General features: G+C 41.4%; 1 long non-coding RNA gene across 1 annotated transcript in view; it reads right to left on the reverse strand.

Annotated features, from left to right (window-relative positions):
- Window positions 1–572: 572 nt before the first annotated feature.
- The window catches only part of LOC311529824, an 87,142-nt gene continuing 65,682 nt past the window's right edge, over window positions 573–22,032 (reverse strand). The window contains exon 7 of the long non-coding RNA XR_014713883.1: window positions 573–707. This is a non-coding gene — a long non-coding RNA (uncharacterized lncRNA). The remainder of the gene's footprint in view (window positions 708–22,032) is intronic.

A 22,032-nucleotide genomic window follows, 5' to 3' on the forward strand; every position in this document is an offset into this window, starting at 1 on the left:
CGGCACGCAAAGAGGGCAGGTTCTAGCCAGCATTAAAGCAGAGTTCAGGTTCTAACCCACATTGTCAGCCAGCTCAGACTTAAAGTACCTCCAAACTCAGGTTGGAGGTTTTTCTGTGTGGATGATGGCTGGGTGGGAGGCCTAAGGCCAACACCCAGGTAAAGAGCCAGGGTTAAACATGTAGTGTTAATATAGCCTAAATTTTCATTAGAGGACGCAAAGCTCAAGAAACAGAGTATGTAACAATGACCATGTACCACGACTGCCTAAATGTGGGGAAATGGAGAAGTAGTGTTAGCTATTTAAATAAACGAAAAGCTGAAATGTAGGGCTGCAGGGGTGGATCTATTGTTCCCCTCTCAGAGCTCAGGATTTGGATTGGGCTGATCTCAAATTAAAGGCTTGTTTTGAGGAACATTCACTACGTTTCTTCAAGTTTTGCCTTCCTACAAATGAGAGGATTGCTTTCCTTCTCTCTTCCCCTTCCCCAGTGTCCTGATATCCAGAGTCTGAACTGCTTCTATTAATTCCAACAGAAATAAGCTTGAAACAACTTGTAAACTTACACAGTCCTGAAGGCTCCAATATGGGAAGAAGCATGCGCACGCAAACACACACACACTTGCTTAAAACTCAGCTGCTAAGCAGGCACTGTTTAACAGTGTTCTCTTGAGGTAGAGTCTCATGGAGGTTTTAAAGTGACACTCCTGGTAACAAAAAAAACAGTGAAAACAAATTTTCCAGAGCTTAACCCAAATCCTTCTCTGTTTAGGGTAGGGTTTGTTTGTTTTTTATTATTTTAAACTCAGACATGATCCTTTGTTATTAACCAGCCTGAATAATGAAATCTTTGTTGGCTCTAGAGAAGAGCCAAAAATGCTGGACTGAACATTCCCAAACTTTCAGTAAGTTGTTTGGATTTGGGGTGATTTTCCAGCCCATTAGAGAAATCAGTACCAGCTGACTCTTCCTGACCCATATCTGAACTTTCCAAAAATGGTCCAAAAAACGGGATGTTTTGATTCAGGTGCATTTCTTCTTAAGTCATACCTTTGTGAAGCCCATGTTCACAGCTGCTGCAGCCTTCAAGACTGGAAAAATTCTGTGGGTTTTCAGCATATGCACTCCCATCAGTAGCAAGACAATTTTCCGCCTTTGAACCCTGAAGAGTTCCCATTACTTCCACACATGTGATGCAGATGGGATGGGCATTCACATGGGTGGAGTGCAACTTGGGAAGCAAGCCATTAGAACATGAGGACAAATCCAAAACTTACTTGCCCTTGTTCACCTTTCCACCAAGCACAAGAGAAGATGTATAGTGCAAAACTACCCATCAATAAGAGAATGGCAGCCATCTGCTGGCAGATAGGAGATTAGGAGAATTATCCTTTGGGGTTCCTCCAGAACTCTGGAAGTGCAGTAAAATAAAATTTTTGCCTTTATGTGGAAATGGCCACCTTTGGAAACAAGGCATCCTAATACCACCCGGCCCAGAAAGTAACCCCCCTGACCTGTGTTTTGCCAGATGACAGGACAAACAGCCCCGGGGATAAATATTATCAGGAAGATACACATTTAAAAACCCATATTAAATAATCCTCAGCATTAGCTTTGAATGCCGTGCCACCATTTTCTGGAGTTCTGAACCTTATCTAAAGAAAGCGTGCCATTTCTTTAATCTACAGACAAAAAGGAGCCAGTTTTGCATCTGAAAATCAGCTGGTTATTGATTCTACTCCTGTTAATATTCATGAAGCTATATGGCAAGACTAGAGATTTTAACACAGTGCCCCCAGACTCTAAATCAATTCCCATTGATTTCAATTGGCTTCTCCCATCCAAGCATCGACCTTGCCCCCTCCCTTGGAAACATGCTCTCAAGGTCCTTTGAAACACACTTGCTGTATAATGAACTTGGGAGTCAGAAGGATCACGTGTGCTTGTGGTATGTTCTTTTCTCTTTCACCAGTTGAGCTTTAGAGTGAGTGGATGCAATTCTGTTTTGATGGGTCTATGTGTAAAACGTGAGCCCAGGCCCTGTAGGTCTCCCACATCAATTATTGGAAGGCAAAATATGTTCCTTTGAAGTTGTTTGAAAAATTCAAGACTAATGTGGCCAATCAACAAGATTCTGGCCTTTTGATCCTACACAGGTGTAGGATAAGTGTACTTTAATGAAATGATCTCATTATCTCTTTCATAGAATTCTGGTGTTCATCACAGAAGCAGGTTAAATGGAGATGTGGATGCTCAGCACCTCTGAAAGTCGAGGCTTGGGGGCCTCAAGTCAAGAGACCCAAAATTAGAGAGCTCTTTGGAAATAGCAGGCCTTCATGCCTGACCCTGTGAGGTGCAGAGCACCTTAAAACTCTGAAAGTTGAGTGCTCTCAGCAATGGTAGTTAAGGGAGCTCACATCAGAGGATAAGTTTCCAAATCAGATGCCTAGGTTAGGTGTCCAAAATCAGGCCAGCATGTAAGTACCTAAAACCAGTATTTGGGCATCCAAGTACCCATTATTCACCCAAATGCAGAATTAAAGAACCCAGGTTTGAAAACTTATGCCATTTACTACTATCTTTGTGTCATAATATCAAGCTTTCTGAGCCTCAGTTTCTTCCATCTGTGAAATTGGTACAATACTACTTGCAGGGCCTACCACACAGCGGAAGAGGGACACTTTTAGGGAATTAACATCTACACAGTGTTTAAGTCCCTCAGTTGAAAGCTGTTATGTAAGTATAAAGCATTATAGCTGGGAGCCTTATTATAATGAGGATGATTTTTATCATATTGGACCAGCATCACTTTCAGAAGCAGCCAGTCCCAAGGACCATAGTTCATGCAAAGATCATAGCAAAAACGAAAGCTCCTGGTTCCCAACTCTCACATTTAGGTTAAGTATCTTTGAGGTGCTCTGCAAATATATTCTACTGCCTCTTCAATTCTGACATACTATCCACAGATTAACTGGCTGTGCCTTCATCAGTTATTTGCACTGATCGTATTTGAAAATGATATATTCAATGTACATTATAAATTATATTAGTTTCACAAAAGCATCATAAGCAAATAAGATTTTTTAGTTTAAATATGGCTAATAAAGGCTGTTGCTACATTTAGCAGAAATAAAGCACAAATATGTAGCCTTAAGGTAGCATTGCTTTCTAATTGCTCTCCAAAGGCTTACATTTATTATTGATCAAGCTACAGTTTTCCAATTCCAGTCAAAAGGTAGAATTTTGCTTTCATCTTGAAAACTAACTAAAGGAAAAACCCCAGTGTATAGTGGAAGAGTGAGGTCCTATGGTCTCCCAAATATTACCAATTTAAGGGGCTTTGCCTCCCGCCCCAATTCTAGCAAAATATCATCATTGCACCAGTCCTGGGAACCAGTCTCGAAAGCTACTGATAGGTACTGAGCATTACTGACTGAGAGCACTCAGCACCTTGCAGGACTAGGCCCCCCGTGAAGAGCTATAATAGCTTATTGGACACAGCCATAACTGTAAACTGGGCATAATTTGTTTTTCTTAGATAATCACCTGCATCATTCTACAGGACTCCATCTTTCTAAGGCAAGATACAAGACACTTGGTAAGGAAGGAACTGTAGCTCCCAACTCCAGGATGAGTCCCCACTCTCCACTGAAATATTCCTTCCACTGTTCTGTGCAAAGTCCATGGCTCCCAAGAATAGGCACCTCACATGGAGGCCAGCTCTCCCTGTGCAATTATGATTCATGATCTCCCACAACAGCCGGAAGAACGGAACTGCCAAACTCAAGTGTGCAAGACTCGTGAGCAAAGAAGACAGCTTTCTGATCAGTCAGCCAATGACCGTGCAGGGATGTGCATGAAAGTGTGAATTTTTTGAATCTCAATAAATCTTTGGGGTTCAGGCTGGCTTTGAATTTGAAGGAGAAATCTAGATCCGTTCCTGTTAAATGGAAACCAGTTTGTCAATCCCCTATGTTGTACTTCAAATGCAGAATTAAACTTCAACAGCTTGAGTCATGTGAACTCTGCAGACCAAATGCCAGTGGAGAATTTATCCCTACAATTATACATTTCCCTTTCAGCTTCCTGAAAGCCCACTTTAGATGATACTTCTCTGCCCTTCTGTATTTCACTTTCCTTTAGTTTAGTGTGCACTCTTCTGTGTCTCCTGACTGCCATTTTCCCTTTCTGCAGGCTCTTTCCTGTCTCCAAGTGGCCTTCTCCTATCTCACTTGCAATCAGAGAAGGCCAGACATCACTCTGCTGAATGGAAGGAAGGCTCTGTAATTAACTGGATCCTTTGCTGTTTACACAAACACGTAAAAATACACAGACAGCCAAAAGGTCAGTTTCATTCTAGTATAAATGGAATTAAATATGAGGGGGTTGTCATGGAATATCACTTAACTAATGTAGGCCTGATTCTCTTTAAAAGCACAACAATAAAGTGAATTTAAAAAAACTAAAAAGGGATATGGGGGGGGCAATTAATGACTATTTATTAATCTTTATAATTTTATTCCAAAATTAAGTTTTAAAAATCTAAGTATTTTAATATTTAAAATATCAACTTTGTTAGCAGCACACCAGACATCAGGATGTATCTATTTTGTGAGCAGAACTGAGCTGATGATAGAAAAATAAAGACAGGAAAATCTGAGTGTTCTTTCTTTCTTTTTTTTAAAATAAACTGGCTTTAGCCACGTTCTCACCTCTTTTGTCTTTGTTTTCTCTCACCACTCCAGTACATGATTTTACTGACAGGAGAGTTCTCCAGAATAATGAATACTTTAGGATATTTGCAAAAGTGAACTTCAAGTTTGTAGTTACGAGCCATTGCACCAGAAAGCTGATTGTAAGAGTTACACTTAATTGAGCAAGGAACAAAAATCTACTATGTGACCTCTGTTTTTCTAATCAAAATAACCTGAATTTTAATTTTCAAAAACTTATTGTGGAATAAACTGCACCACACATTAATCATAGGAATCCAGTGCCAAGTAATTCTGAATAAACCAATACATCATGGTTATTTGCAAACCTAGAAATATAATCACAGTTAGCCGAAGTGTAGTAAGTACTGTTTGTCCTTGTCTACACCTACAGGTTACCCCTGGTCAGCCCTAATTCAGGAGCGCAACCCTCCTCAGGACAATACTGAAGCACCTGCTTAACTTTAAGCATGTACTTAAGCTCTTTTAAAGTTTATGGGATATAAGTACATGTTTACAAGCTTCCCTGAGTTAAGCCCTCATATAACACAACTTCTGACAATTGTGATCTCTCAGTGTTACATTTATCATGTTGAGTTGAGGCCTTGTCTATGAGATAGCTCTGGATGTATCTAACTTTAAGTTTAAAGACATGCTAAATTGGGGCCTTAATCCATAGATATGGGGATAAAACAACAAGAAGCAAAAAAACCACGCAAAGTTCCATGGGTATCAGTTCAAAATTAAAAAAAGAATCTGTTTTAATATTCTCATGTCCTGCTTTCTTTCCACTAACATTTAAGCACTCAAATTTTAAGTTTTCACTACCAAATGTTACCTCATATTGTTAAAGTTGCTTTGAAATACCTTTAATATGAAAGCTGCCAGAAAACCTTAGTTCTATCTCATTTAGTACAAGAAGCTGAAGAGTTACATTTTCAAACCTATGAACCAAATGCTATCTACATACATATTTAATATGTAATAATTAGAGATGAGGAAGCAGCATTAAGAGCAGAACTATGCTTGGTATAGGGGCCCGATTTGGGTTCCGTCCAGAATAAAGACATAGGGTTCAGAAAATGATGAGCTACTCTCTTGAAGTTTCAGCACAAATCAGCATAATCCTGAATGATGGAAATCTTGAAAGATAAATTGTTCCTGTGGCCCCTTTTAGGCTGAAACCTTAGAGGAATGATGGGTTTTGCAACATCTGGGCTATATTCAAACAAAACTAAATCCTCTTTATTTGTCTTGTAGTCTTTATTTGTCTTTGTAGTCTTTATTTGCATTATCAGTGGGCATTTTTGAGTGAGTAAGGATTGCAGGATGAGGAAACAGCTGAAGACCCTCGTTCGTTCTTTCTTTCTTTCTTTCTTTCTTTCTTTCTTTCTTTCTTTCTTTCTTTCTTTCTTTCTTTCTTTCTTTCTTTCTTTCTTTCTCAAAGTGGAACAAAGCAAGGAACTCCAGGAGGCTTGTAATAAAATAGAGTTTCTGCATGTTTTATTGTTTGTTCTAAATGGGCAGTGCTAGGGAGAGCAGTCTGCTTCTGTTAGTCACTTATGGACTGCATCTCTGCTGCCATGACGGGTTTTAAATTTTGATTATCCCTTTTTAGCCCTTTCAGGCTGGGGCCATGAAATGTCAGAGCTTGAACAAAACTGAGTCCTGTCGGCCCATGTTCATACAAATAGCCCAAACCAAGATGATTTATTTACAACAGTTAATACAATTGGTAGTAACGACTTTATAGGCAACCTCTAAGTGCAGGCGAGATGAAAAATTTACTAAATTGGAGTATAAAAATTCATAAGAAAATGTACAGAATCAATATTTCATGGACCTTGCTTTACCTTTCCTTACACAAATCTACTCCAGAGCTCACATTAAAATTTAAACCAGCTTTGTGCGACAAGTTCAAATGCTGGGGCCATTTCATATTAGTTTAACTTTGGAGGTTATTTTGTTTGTTTGTTTGTTTATTTCCTAAATTGGAAAAAAGCACTTAGGGAGCTGCACAGCCAGATGGCTGCAGTGCTTCCTCTGTTGCCTTCTTTTTACAGTAAACCAACCACGGATATAAATAGAAGGGATATTTTTTAAAAAAAGAATCAGCAACCTGAAAGATATTTGCATTTTCTTTAATGTAAGGTGGGATAAAAATGTCTTAGTACAACTGATCATCAAGGACTGTTCTGGGTGGGAATTGGGCACCTAATTCGTTAAGGCATCTTTGGAAATCCCAGCCCAAAGGGTCAGATGTTCAAAAGGGTTCAGCACCCAACAGCTACCATGCAGGCACCTAAATGAATTGGGGAGATTTTCAAGAATGCTTGCACCCAGCATGTCCCATCATTCTCAACAGGAGCTGCTGAGCAGCACTTTTGAAAATACACCCACTGCATTTAAATATCCCCATGGGAGCGGGTGTCTCCAATTGTGGGCACTAAGCAGTTTTGGAAACCTGACAGAAGGCTTTTTATTGTCTGATGGCTGCTTGGGGTCCTGCCTACAAGCGATTTGATGGCTCTCCTTTCTGTTTTTTACGGAACAGTTGCACATCATGTAGAAAAATCTCCATGAAAAGTGGCATTGTTAATGGTAACTTCAGGAGAGAGGGTTAAGAACTGAGTGGGTCATGGAGAATGAAGTTTCCACTCCGGAGATGTTCCAGTTTGATGCACAATGACAATTAATTATTGGGAAAGCCTGAACTGCTGATGCATTTGTTACATCAACCATTTACAGCCATGTGCTGTATCTCTGCTCCTTCCTATGCATTTGTCTGCTTCACCAAAATACCCAGTTAGCATGACCTTTTGTGGCTTTATTCACCTCTTACTGCCACATAAGCCAGCTGAAGTGTTTGGCTCATACTGACTATTGGGATTTTTTTCCCCCCTTTAGAACAAAATGGAACAATGTTTAAAAGTTAGATATTTATTGTATAAATTGTACCTATAAACAAAGGAAAGCAGGGCCTCAGCCGAAGTAAAATTTACCCTTAAGTACTTTTTTATTTTTACCCACAATCAAATAATAAGACATGATAATAAAAAAGTGAAAATATCTTAGACAAATTTTGTAGGTATTCAGTACACATGCAAAGGAATTTGGAACATTGAAAGTTTGGCTCTTACATTCCACAGGGCAATCATCTTCAGGTTTTAATAAATATGGGTCCAGATTTTCAGACAGTTTACCTGAGCAATTATGCATGAAAAAATAGGTTAATTACATGTGCAGATAGCCAATCAGGTAAAACTGCAATATTTGTTTGAACTATTTAGGAGCACAAATGAGCTTCTAAAACTGTTTCACATTTCAGAGTAACAGCCGTGTTAGTCTGTATTCGCAAAAAGAAAAGGAGTACTTGTGGCACCTTAGAGACTAACCAATTTATTTGAGCATAAGCTTTCGTGAGCTACAGCTCACTTCATCAGATGCATCTGATGAAGTGAGCTGTAGCTCACGAAAGCTTATGCTCTAATAAATTGGTTAGTCTCTAAGGTGCCACAAGTACTCCTTTTCTTGTTTCACATTTGACTCTTGAGGTTGGCTTTATGTCTACTATTTGACAGTGTCCTATTAGAGTATAAGCTCTACATTAAACCAGTTATTCCACATTAATAAAGCATCATCTGAGTGTTAAAAATAATTTCCGTAATGATACAAACAAGTGTGTGTGAGAAATTTAATGGTAGTGTCCCAAAGTGAAGAGGAGACTCCAATACATTAGCAAAAGCTGGTAATCACTTATTACTTATTATACTGTAATTCATTAAGCTTGTAAGAAATATTTAGATACTTAATTGGCATTTAACAATATAGCTATAGCGAATAAATGAGACATTAAATCCTCTTCTAAAATGCCCATTACATTTGCTTTAGAAATTAATTGATCTAATTTGCTAGATGTAAACCATTCTGTTCTATGCCAGTTTAGAAGTTCAAGGTATTGATGACGGACAGAAATGGAGGTATAGGTGACTTCACATAGAGCAAGGTCTATGGCTAATGGGTTGATCGTCTTTATATGTGATCACAATGAATAGGTCAATATGAAGTTTTCATGTCAAATGAGGCTGTTCTTCTCTCCCAACATCTAACAGTATCACTGCTACATTTCTAATTAGCTTTAAGAAAGGGCTTCCGCACTGTAAGTGACAGACATCTAAAGACCTCAAACCTGCTTGCTCTCTAAGTGACTACAGCTTCCACTCTCTTGATAAACCAAGCACAGTGCTTTGTTCAACCTACACTGAAATCTGATCCTTCAGACCTTATTTTCATGAGATGTCTCAGTGACTTATATTTTTGGAGGCCCCCAAATTGGGGTCATTATTTTGCTTTCATATGGCTTCATTTTGGCATCCACAAATAAATGTGTTTTTCACAAGAGGCAGCATTTTCAGAAGTGCCCAGTAGCGTTGGGTAACTTAACTTGACACACGTAGGTGCTGGTTTTCAGTATGGCTAGGCATCTACAACTCCTGCGGTCAGCGGGGGTCAATGAGAAATGCAGGTGCCCCACACCCCTGAGAATTAGACCTTAGAACTCTTAGCTTAGGCACCCAAAATCAAAGGTACTCAAAAGTGGTGGACACTTCAGAAAAATTAGAAATTAAAAGGGAGTTAGTTGCCTGGGTACTTTTGAAAATCTCACAAGGCTCCTATCTGCATATTTAGGCACCTAAATACCTTTAAACATCTGGTCCCAAGTGACTTATGAACCCATGTCCCATTAACTTTCAATTGGAGTTTGGACTCCTAACAGCCTAAGTCCCTTTTTAAAAATGGCACTTTGACTTTCGTGGGACCATTTACATGTATTAAGGTTGCAGCCAGACCCTAGTGCTTTACATTTAAGATAATGTATGCACAAAAATGTCAAAACAACTCTCTCAATGGTCACAGAGAAGATTGCAGTTTACCTCCCAAAGAGCATATTAGAGACTGAGTCTCATTTACAATAACATCTCTTAACACAGCCAGTGCATTGTTAAAGGGTCTTAGAATAAACCAGAAAAAAAAAGAATCATAGCGCTAGAAGGGACTGCAAGAGCTTTCTAGTCTAACCCCCCTGCCAAAATGCAGGATTTGTTATGTCTAAACCATCCAAGACAGATGGCTATCTAGCCTCCTTTTGAAATCCTCTAGTGCAGGAGCTTCCATAACCTCCGGCTCACTAAAGTTGATTAAGGATCCCAAACCATTAATTCTCTGTGTGTAGACTTACAGTGGAACAATATATTCAAAAAGTAAAATATCTGAAAATCAGTTTCACCTCCACACTAAGATCCGAGTTCAGCATTATGAGATTCCCCTGTAAATAGTGACAACCTCATAATCATGTCAAGCAATATAACAATCCCATTCCCTGCATTATGAACTGTTCTACGTTGGGCGTGTGGGGACGCGATGCCTAGCATAGGTGCACTTATACCACCAATATTGTGCTTTTGTTGGTATAGCTCCTCTTGCTCAGAAATGGCAGGTGGAAGTTGGGGCTGCTGGAACAGCACAGGGTTTTCCGGTACCAGCTTTGTCCATGCTAGGAGCACTGTGCCATACTGTAAACCAGTATATCTATAACTGCAAAGCACTCTTAGCTTAGTAATATGTAACAAAGGCCAAGTCTATCTGGCATAGATTAGCTTAGTTCCATTGACTTCAATGCAGATATGCCAATTTACATTAGCTGAAGATCTGGCTCTTTAGCTCAAGAATCATATTAATGGTATCAAGGTAGCAATGGCTAGCATAGGGATTCTAACATGAATGACTAATGTCACTTCACTATTATGATTTCCTTTAGTATTGAATATTTCCCTATGGGGCCATTCAACCACCAAAGGGCCCAACCCTGCATGGTGCTGAGTGACCCCTGTGAAGTGCTAAGCACTCAACTCCCAGTGATTCCAGTAGGAGATGAAGGTACTCAGCCACTTACAAGAGATGCTCAGTGTCTCATAAGACTGGACCATAAAGGATGCCACACAGTCTATACCCGCTTTGAAATACTCTAGTATCTCTTCTTACGGCAAATACCTGGGGGTGGGGAGAGGGTACAGAATTAACTTTAGCCCTTAGCCAGTCTTATAAAGTCTTTTTGTGCCACACGGCTCCATACCCCGCCTGAAGTTGGCAGCATTTACATTCACATGACATGCACTGTGTACCCCAGGGCATCTTGGAGGTTAATATCATCATCCTGAGATGCTTCTCAGATGCCAGACCAGCTCAGCATCAATTTGACACAGATTTCTTTTGGGGAATCTGGATTATTATTTCTGGGAGTGCTGTCCATTTGACAGACAGGACTCTGTGTCGCAGCATTTCCATCAGTATCCTCTACAGCGTCTGCTGTGAAAGTCTCCGAATTAAACATTTAAAGCAGCAATTAAATGAAAAAAGCAGCAATCTGATGTTTACAGAACTTCATAGGTAATTTATAAGCTTTTCATTCCAGTTCCCATTTTGCTTTAACAACTTAATTTGTAAAGGGAATGCATCTCTGCTTATGCTGGTTGTGTATCAGAATTCAGCGAGGGCTAGGTAGTGAAAAATGCAGAAGGCTGAGGAGACATCACTGGGGTGGTTTCCGACATGTATCTACGTTTTTAACAACTGCTTGGAAAATTATGTCCATTTATTTTTAAAACCTTTGTCATTGGGTGTCACTTGTTTGTATACATTCTATATAAAATAGGTGCTTTGCTAGAATGACACAAAAACATTTCAGAGCGATTTTTTATCTCATGCAAAGCAGACTGCTAGCCCTAGCTATATTCTGACACACTGGGCCAAATATATCCCTTGTGTACGTTGCTTTCAACTTTTTTTCTTGTACTGGCATTGCCCATTATATGTATAGGAAATACCTTTCAACCCAGTTCAAGTTTTCAGATCAGAAGAAACATGTCAGCCAAAATTTGCCAAGGGGCAGAAATCCTAATTAGGCATCTGAATAAAGCAGCTTGATTTTCAGAGGTGCTGAAGACACACATCTCCCATTGCCTTTTATAACCACCACTCTAATTCTAGTGAAGTCAGTGTAGTTCAGGACTGAATATGACTCAGTTGAGAGTTTTTGGGAAACTGAATCTGAAGTTCACAGGGGTTCATGGGAATTCTGTCCTCTGTTTTATTTCATCTAAGCTTGCAACTCTTGACTTTCAGAGTCTGAACAAACTTAGTTGTAATCAAATCACATGGAACTCATGAAAAATTGGTCCATGGTTTGCAATACAGGATGACAAAGTTTTAGTAAGTTTTTCAGTAAACAGGGGCTGGGGTTTGACCTTGTGGATAGCTCAGTGGTTTGAGCATTGGCCTGCTAAACCCAGGGTTGTGAGTTCAATCCTTGAGGAGGGCATTTAGGGATGTGGGACAAAAATGGGAGATTGGTCCTGCTCTGAGCAGGGGGTTGGACTAGATGACCTCCTGAGGTCCCTTCCAACCCTAATATTGTATGATTCTCCTTTAAAAAAAAAAATCCACAAGAGAACATGCTTTGAGGTTTCAGAATATGCACTACACACACACTGTTCAGATACATTCCACTCTGCAACACAGACTTATTTCAGTGAGCATCAGTGGGATCTTCAGAGATCGTTTTGGACATATGGGAACTCTAAATGCAACTACAAAAATATTTTGCAGCCTCAAGATTTTAATAGGTCCTCTGGGGCATGGCAGGCTGTTTTAAGTCTCCAACAGGGCCCAGTGGCAGAGTTAATAATTAGCCAAAGGGCATTAGAAATGTGACTCTTTCCAAATGGCATGTGCTAGTATCTGAGACACCAAGAGACGAGGAGGAATTTCACGTAAGTTCTGAATCTCTCATATGGTGCTGGGACAGTGAAGGGGCATGGATTTTTTGGGAATTCTTTGATATTAAAAAGGTGACAGACACCTTTTACTCTTTACCTCACCTTTGACCTGTATTTTCTATGGGTTTTTTTGCAGCTCTCTGACCTAAGGATAGGTGATTTAGCCTTTTCCTATTACACCTGAGTTACTTGATGCCCACATCACCTCTTGAGGCTGCATCTTCTGTCTGCAACTGGATAGGTGTTCTTTCCGGCCCTGAATTCAGCAAGGCATTCAAGAATGTGCCCAACGTTAAGCACGTGAGCAGCCTACAGGAGGTCAGTCCTCTTCCCCTCAACCATGGTCTGGATGAACGAAAAAGGAATTCAGTCTGCATGGCCTACTTCATTTGTGTCCCCTTTGCAGAGATTGACAATTGGGGTATAAAATTAGTGCCAGTTGTAACATGGCCACCTGTATCCACTGGGTACTAGAGTGAGAGCTCATTCCCTGCAGACCACCATGTCACCATCTGATAGTAACAGCTTTCAGCCTCTATGTATGTCAGCTGGAATCAAACACAGACATTCAAACCTAGATTCTCACTCAGCAGAGGAGAGTCCATGCAGAGGCACTAATAAGAGAAAGTAGCAGCACGCAAGAGGCAGGGAATCATGGAGAAAATTAAAACCCACGCTTCCCCTTCCTTTGTTCTACTGCTGCCAAACAGACATTTGATTTCCAGTCACATCCATATTTTCCCATATTTCAGAAAGCTGCCACCAATGTCCATCCATTCCACAATCTGTCCCCTCCTCCCTTCTGATCTGGGCTCTTTCCTCTCCCATCCCCACCTCCTGTGGGACCCTGTGGGTTCAGAGTCTCTCCTGGCAGCTCAGCAAGCTTGGTCTGACAAGCTTGCTGAGCTGAAGTATTTTCCCAGCAGTTCTTATCAGGAACCAATGTGTCAAACAGGATGAAACTAGCTCTCCATTCTTGGAAGATTTACTACAATTCCCCCTAAGCTTGCAGAAGCAATGTTAACACTAACCAGCTACACAGCCATGGAGTGTAAATACAGGCTTCTCTCCCAAGTAACAAGTCCGATAAATGCTTTCTGTGATAAGGCTCTGTTGGTTTCCCCATTCTACCATTTGCTCTCTGATAAACATCTCCATGGGGATCTATTAATAGTGCGCTTTCAAACAGAGATCTGTCTGGGAAAAAGAGGCAGAGAACTAGAGTTTCCCCTGGCGAGAAACTATGTTTTACACCTTTGTCTAGCCTTGCTCTAAATGAACAAAGCATGTTGCAAAGCCACTGCCATATTCTGTTAGTGTACCCGCGCATGGAACATGTTCTGGCATAAGGTGTCACAAAAAACAATTGAGGTGGACAGGTAGAGGAAGAGGGGGTGCTCGCTTTGCAAGCTATTGTGCTGGGGTGGAAATGTGGAGAGAAAGAGTTTGATTTTTAAGTCCTTGTAATGCCACTGGAGGAAAGGGTGGTAAATGGAAAAAATATGTAGATACTCACCTAGCACCAAGCTTGTTGCACTATTTATGACTTGTGCTCTTCCTGCTTGGAATCAGGGATTTGAGTGATTATTTACTCCTTTAAAAATAAATGCCTATTTCTAGATAAATGCAAGTGTATGTTGTTTGCTGAGCTGTCACATGCTTTGGGTTCTTTTATTTCTACTGACAGCTAAAGCACAAGGGAAGGGAATGGGAGTTAAATGAAAGCTGCTAAAGAAGTGCAGCGGAAATGCTTAGCAATGTATAACATCTTGGTTTAGACTCATTTACTCTGGTTTGGCTTTTGCTTGTCAGCAGGGGGTCTCTGAATCTGAGCTCTTCCCTTCATTGGTGGATAAGCAGGACTAGAATATGCTAAACCTCATTGTGGCCTAACCCTGGAATTAGCAGAGTATAGGTTCCTGACGCCATAGGGCCAAACTCACCGCTGGTGGAAAGCAGGAAAAACTCCAAAGCCAGAAGTTACATCGACTTACGCAAAGCAGTGAATGTGGCCCTTAGAGATTTTGGGAAACACTGGTTTGCACCAGACTGTGGGGCAGAGATAACAGTGAGTAATGACATTGGAACTGAACGGAGACTGGGCAGTTTCTAGCCTGGTCGGAAGGCCAAAAAACAAATGAAGGCAGATGGGGATGAAGTGTTGGTTGGGATGAGAGAGGAGGCAATTAGGACCCTGTGGCCTCTTGAAGTATGATAAGTCAAGGATGCAGTTCAGGCCTCATTTAGGTTGCCGATTATACTAAGCTCCCACTAGGACAATGAGCGTTGAATGGCTCTCAGCAGCTTGCACACGGAGGCAACTCCCATTAGGCAAAATGGGCTTGAGAGTAGAGCCCTGTCATAAATATAAAGGGAAGGGTAAACCCCTTTGAAATCCCTCCTGGCCAGGGAAAGCTCCTCTCACCTGTAAAGGGTTAAGAAGCTAAAGGTAACCTCGCTGGCACCTGACCAAAATGACCAATGAGGAGACAAGATACTTTCAAAAGCTGGGAGGAGGGAGAGAAACAAAGGGTCTGTGTGTCTGTCTATATTCTGTCTTTGCCGGGGATAGACCAGGAATGGAGTCTTAGAACTTTTAGTAAGTAATCTAGCTAGGTACATGTTAGATTATGATTTCTTTAAATGGCTGAGAAAAGAACTGTGCTGAATAGAATAACTATTTCTGTCTGTGTATCTTTTTTGTAACTTAAGGTTTTGCCTAGAGGGGTTCTCTATGTTTTTGAATCTAAATTACCCTGCAAGATATCTACCATCCTGATTTTACAGGGGGGATTTTTTTATTTCTATTTACTTCTATTTTTATTAAAAGTCTTCTTGTAAGAAAACTGAATGCTTTTTCATTGTTCTCAGATCCAAGGATTTGGGTCTGTGGTCACCTATGCAAATTGGTGAGGCTTTTTATCCAACATTTCCCAGGAAAGGGGGGGTGCAAGTGTTGGGAGGATTGTTCATTGTTCTTAAGATCCAAGGGTCTGGGTTTGTAGTCACCTAGGCAAATTGGTGAGGCTTTTTACCAAACCTTGTCCAGGAAGTGGGGTACAAGGTTTTGGGAAGTATTTTGGGGGGAAGGACGCGTCCAAACAGCTCTTCCCCAGTAACCAGTATTAGTTTGGTGGTGGTAGCGGCCAGTCCAAGGACAACGGGTGGAATATTTTGTACCTTGGGGAAGTTTTGACCTAAGCTGGTAAAGATAAGCTTAGGAGGTTTTTCATGCAGGTCCCCACATCTATACCCTAGAGTTCAGAGTGGGGGAGGAACCTTGACAAGCCCTGTGAGGGACAAGTGTAGAGTCCTGAAGTGGGACTGGGATCCCGCAGGTCCCACAGGACCTGCTACCATAATAGTGGGATTAAGGAATAGTCCTGCGCAGGGCTCTACTTCAGAGTCATTATATTTGCACCTACTTTGAGGTCCTTTACACTGCCTAAGCGGTGTCAAAGGGACTTAGTGTAACTGAGAATTAGGTTCCAATGAGAGCTGCAGAATTGGACCCAGGGACTTCTTACAGACATCTGCTACTCTCACACTAAAACTGGCAATGCCCCAGCTATGTTAAACCTCTTCCAAATACATTTGACAGATTCTTCCCCAGTTTGCAAAATGACACCTGCTGAAACTTAAGCTATTAGTGCAGTTAATAGAGTCATCACATGGAAAGTATTCATGTTTTTCATGTTGTTGGGGACAATTGTTTTGCTGTTAAGGATATGGTCTATAAAGAATAAGTATTTATGTCATTGTGGATGTCAGACAGTTTAATTAGGAACTACACGTACAACTGGATTGGCCTCAGTTGAATCCTTGAGCTAGATATAGCCAAGGCTTCCATTGTTTGTAATATAAACGTATTTGACTAGCACTCTGTTGTGGTGAGTTTTCTTTAGGCCAAAAATCTTTTATTGCTATTAGTTTAGTGTTTGTTAAAAGTGCTAGATTAACCAGTTGTGGCTACTTGAAACCCACAAAAAGAGTAATACTGCAGGTGCAAAAGCACAGGTAGCCAGAAGGCAAGATTCCCCCTGAACCCCATTTGTTTGCCTCACTCCTGACCTGTAGGATGGCCATGTGTTTCACCTGCCCAGATTCTACGGCCACAAGGGAGCAGTCAAATTCTGTGCTGAGACGGAGATGGGAATTGAATTCCCGCCTATAAATAAGCAGAGAGAAGACTTGAATTTTCATCTCATAGCTCCCCAAAAAGTGCCTTGGTCACCAGGCTAGAGAGTCACACTCACTCTCTCTCCTTGGCCCAATTAATATTTAAGTATTTTTACAAAGTGAAAGAGCTTCAACAGAGACAAGGACAGCAATCCACCCCAGCCTAGCCTATAGCATGGTGGTTAAGATGAGCATCAAGGAAGGCAGAGATCTGTTTTCACTTCCCTGCTCCAGATCCAGACCTGTGTCTCTCCTGCATCTGAGACAAGTGACCTAAGCACCGGGCTAGAAAAGGGGCCAGATGGACATAATTTGCTGTCCCAAACCAAACTTTCCCAATTTGCTAACATTTTCAGAACAAAAACTGAAGATGAATATTTTTCCTGAGTTTTTGGTTTGCTGGCCCAACCACAAAAATCAGGTATTTGCCCAGCTGTACAGTGGACGCATCTCTTGTATAACCGACTCAGGTATAACTCTACCTCTAAAAATGGTGGCCTGTCGCTTCAGACAGAGTTCAGAGATTTAAAGGTGCAATACACCAAAAATAAGGACCCTCGTTTACGGAACGGACTCAACTCCCATTGATAAAATGGGAGCTGATGATGCAATGGTGTTATAGCTAAATATATACAGCAGTGGCCATCAAGGAGATAGCAAGTTTTGGTGATGTGAACATCTCACCTCAAGGAAGCTGTGCAGAACTACTGAAATATTTTGCACATGCCACTGAATATCTAGCACCTAGTAACAGCTTCCATCATCACTGACCTGGTCTGAATTTGACCCTCAGAGCTACAGGTGAAAAGCTGTATGCCCACAGACATGTACAATAGACCTCTTCACCCAAAAAGACAGAGGAAACCATCAACATAATGTGGACTGTAAGAGAGTTGAAGGCTACTCTTTTTCCATTATTCTTTAAATAATCCTGTGATTCTTCTCAGGAAGACTAAAATCCATTCCTTAGGAAAATTATATTGCATTAACAAAAAGTCTGAGCCCTGTCCTCAGTCCCGCTGCACTCAGGTTGGCTGTTACACATTCGGCAAACATAAGAGAGAGGTGGTCCTCTGGGGACACTGCCACTATTGCAAGAGAGAGCCCTGACAATTATGCAAAGGCACCACGCTCCTGTATTATTTAGCACAGAGAGGATTTTCTTCATGCAACCCTTTTGTGCTCCCAGATGTTTTAATTACTGAGGAAAGGGAGCGGATGATTCTGCCCATATGTCTCCATTCCGCATAAATAAATATTGTCACCAGCCCGCACAGTTTCACAGAGCTGTCGACGATCCCGCTGACACTAAAACTGTCGGGCCCGATAAGCATCTTCAATCCTTCAGTGAGCATGCTAATTCCAGGAACTCTGAAACTGATATCCCATGAAAATATTCAATCTAGAAACAATTAGGCTCACATTGCTAGAAAATGGTTCCTCTAGGAATTTGGGTGCTCGCTTGATTGGAGTCATGAGCAGAAGCTTTAAGCAGAGATGGCAGCACAGAGAAGCAAGGAGGAAAGCGCAGGTGAAATAGTCTCTGAAGCTGCACCTACCCCAAGGTAAGTACTGTAGTTACCCAAGTGCTGAGTTTTCCATTCTGAGTCCTGTTCCCAGAGATTCAGGACACAAGAAATTTCTCAAAGCATTTCTGGTTACAAGTGTGCTTTATTCATTTAGATTAATGTGTGCATTACTAATCACGTTTATTGCAAGAGTACCTTGGAACAAACCAAAGTCTGGGCCTCATTGTGCTGGGTGTGGTACAGAGTAGTAGATGGTCCCTGCACTGAAGAGCATACTCTCTAAAAAAGACAAGATGGACGCAGAATAAGGTAAAGGGAGAGAACACACAGCTATGAAAACAATCCCTCCCCCCATTAATTAACACACCTCACAGCCATCACCAATAACCCACCAGCAAAAGAGCTTTACAACCTCTGACAACAGCCTTTACAATTCCCTCAGAAATTGTGCGCAGAGGATGAGCCTTACAGCATGCACTGAAGGTAAATAAACTAGGACTATTTTGGAGCAAGTGGAGAGCTAGTTCAAGAGCTGAGGACAGGAACAGATTAAGGCATGTGCAGCACAAGCTTGTGCTTAGGGCCCGAGCTCCTGGAGTCAAGCATTTATATTTGCTAACATAACACGTTCAGCTCTGCATTAAGATCATGGCTATCGGGGCGATGCTAGGGAGGGACGGGAATGGTCACATGCCCCTCCCCAAATGCCTGGGGAGGGGGGCACATTCCAGAAGGGGTGGGGAGTTACAGCCTGGCTGGATGGGCATCTGTTTTTTATTAAAGATTGAAACAAAGAGAAGCAATGAGCACCTCTCTGGCTTGTAGGATAAGAGGTAGAGTCTGTGTATGTAGTGGTAGCCCAGGGGAGAATGCTCGCCCACTCACTCCATTGCCCTCCAAGAATCCTACGTCAGAATTAAAATACCCTGGATTTCCTCCCTCGGGATTAACTATGGTGGGACCACAAATCCCAAGGATTTTCTGTTCATACCATCATGTCTGCAGACAAGTGAACTTCGCCTTGCTAAGACCCCTGCTATAGGGATTGACAAGAGTGGTTCAAGGCCATGGGCCAGCTGAGTTCTCTGGGCTGGGGTGTAACTGCTTGAGCTCTCTAGTTGGATGCTCAAGTGGTCTGAACTGGGACTTTCTAACATGCCCAATGCCCCTTCCTTGCCCCTCTTCTGAATGAGGAGGTCTAAACTGGGGAAATAGGCACTGTTTAAAAACGTGTTTGCTAACATGATTGAACTATCACAGTTTTCAATACAACCTATTTCCTAGTCTAGACAGGGTGGGTCAATGTCATATCCCCACATTCCATTCTTCCCTCAGGTATAGGCTTTACAGAGGGAAATTGCTCTATTGTGTAATAAGCAGGGCTGTGGGTGTGTTTTCCAGCAATCTATCTATTCCAGGGCTGTGGGTGTGTTTTCCAGCACATATCTATTCAGGGGACACCATCACAGGGCCTAATAACATCAGCCACACTATCAGAGGCTCGTTCACCTGCACATCAACCAATGTGATCTATGCCATCATGTGCCAGCAGTGCCCCTCTGCCATGTACATTGGCCAAATTGGACAGTCTCTACGTAAAAGAATAAATGGACACAAATCAGATGTCAAGAATTATAACATTCATAAACCAGTCGGAGAACACTTCAATCTCTCTGGTCACGCGATTACAGACATGAAAGTTGCGATATTACAACAAAAGAACTTCAAATCCAGACTCCAGCGAGAAACTGTTGAATTGGAATTCATTTGCAAATTGGATACAATTAACTTAGGCTTGAATAGAGACTGGGAGTGGCTAAGTCATTATGCAAGGTAACCTATTGCCCCTTGTCTTTTCCTCCCCCCTCTCCTCCCCCCAGACGTTCTTGTTAAACCCTGGATTTGTGCTGGAAATGGCCCACCTTGATTATCATACACATTGTAAGGAGAGTGGTCACTTTAGATAAGCTATTACCAGCAGGATAGTGGGTTTGTGTGTGGGGGGTGGGGGGGTGAGAAAACCTGGATTTGTGCTGGAAATGGCCCAACTTGATTATCGTACACATTGTAAGGAGAGTGATCACTTTAGATAAGCTATTACCAGCAGGAGAGTGGGGTGGGAGGAGGTATTTTTTCATGCTTTGTGTGTATAAAAAGATCTTCTACACTTGCCACAGTATGCATCTGATGAAGTGAGCTGTAGCTCACGAAAGCTTATGCTCAAATAAATTGGTTAGTCTCTAAGGTGCCACAAGTACTCCTTTTCTTTTTGCGAATACAGACTAACACGGTTGTTACTCTGAAACTTTTCCAGCAATGTGTCTTTTGGTTTTCATTATTCACCCTCTCTCGTAGCCTTGAGACAGAAGCAGTTGCTGACTCTAGGCTCCTCTGAGAGCCACAAACCCCTTTCCTGTTTCTCCTGGGAGTGTGATTTGTATCTAATGTTGGAAGAACTGTTCAGCATGTTTAGCTGATGGCCTCCTTTCACGCTATGCCCTTAGCAGCACATTCCGAGGTGGCACCTCTTTTCATATGTAAAGTCTTTTGACTGAAGAAGTTTGGACAGGTCAGGTGGTTTGTTAGCATTAGCACTCTGATTTCTGTAGGTCTACAGCATACACGCCCTATTCCCATAGTAGCATTTTGGTGGTCTTGCTATGTAACAAAAGAGCCACTTCCAGCCCACATTGGAAATACAGAAAGTTGCATTGATGGCAATGTTTTCACTGCAAAGAGTTTGCCAAGAAAGGATAAGGACAAAGTGTTGTTAGCTGCTCTCTCCCACCAGGTGCAAAGTACACAACAGGTGTGTAGTGATCCTGAGTGTCACCTTACTGCACCCATCCCTGCAGTGGCTGAGTGTTACACGCATACATACTTCAATATTATTTCTATTATAATACATGGACACCGAATAGGAGCTTATAAATTGCAAGCTCTGAAAATAGAGTACACAGAGTGGGGTATTAGAAGGTATGCTGTATTGTATATAGTGGGGGGGTTGGAAGGTATGGCATATTGTTTACATCCGATGAAGTGAGCTGTAGCTCACGAAAGCTTATGCTCAGATAAATTTGTTAGTCTCTACGGTGCTACAAGTACTCCTTTTCTTTTTGTGTACAGTGGGGTATTAGAAGGTATACTATACTGTATTGTATACAGTGAGGTATCGAAACGTATGGCAGTTGCACTTTGAAAGCTAGGGGAATAATTAATTTGTTGTAATTCCACTGACTCCAGTGGGAAAAACAGAGCTAAAAGTCACAATATTACAACAAAAAAACTTCAAAAACAGACTCCAATGAGAGACTACTAAATTGGAATTAATTTGCAAACTGGACACCATTAAATTAGGCTTGAATAAAGACTGGGAGTGGATGTGTCATTACACAAAACTATTTCCCCCATGTTTATTTTTCCCCCCTACTGTTCCTCACACATTCTTGTCAACTGCTGCAAATGGCCCATCTTGATTATCACTACAAAAGGTTTTTTTTCTCTCCTGCTGGTAATAGCTCACCTTAACTGATCACTCTCATTACAGTGTGTATGGTAACTCCCATTGTTTCATGTTCTCTGTGTATATAAAATCTTCTTACTGTATTTTCCACTGCATGCATCCGATGAAGTGAGCTGTAGCTCACGAAAACTTGTGCTCAAATAAATTTGTTGGTCTCTAAGGTGCCACAAGTCCTCCTTTTCTTTTTGCGGACACAGACTAACACGGCTGCTATTCTGAAACCAATCAGACCACCATTGTGCTATAGAAAGTGT

The sequence above is a fragment of the Lepidochelys olivacea genome (genome assembly GCF_965140295.1).
Source record: "Lepidochelys olivacea isolate rLepOli2 genome assembly, chromosome: 13".
Lineage (NCBI taxonomy): Eukaryota > Metazoa > Chordata > Testudines > Cheloniidae > Lepidochelys > Lepidochelys olivacea.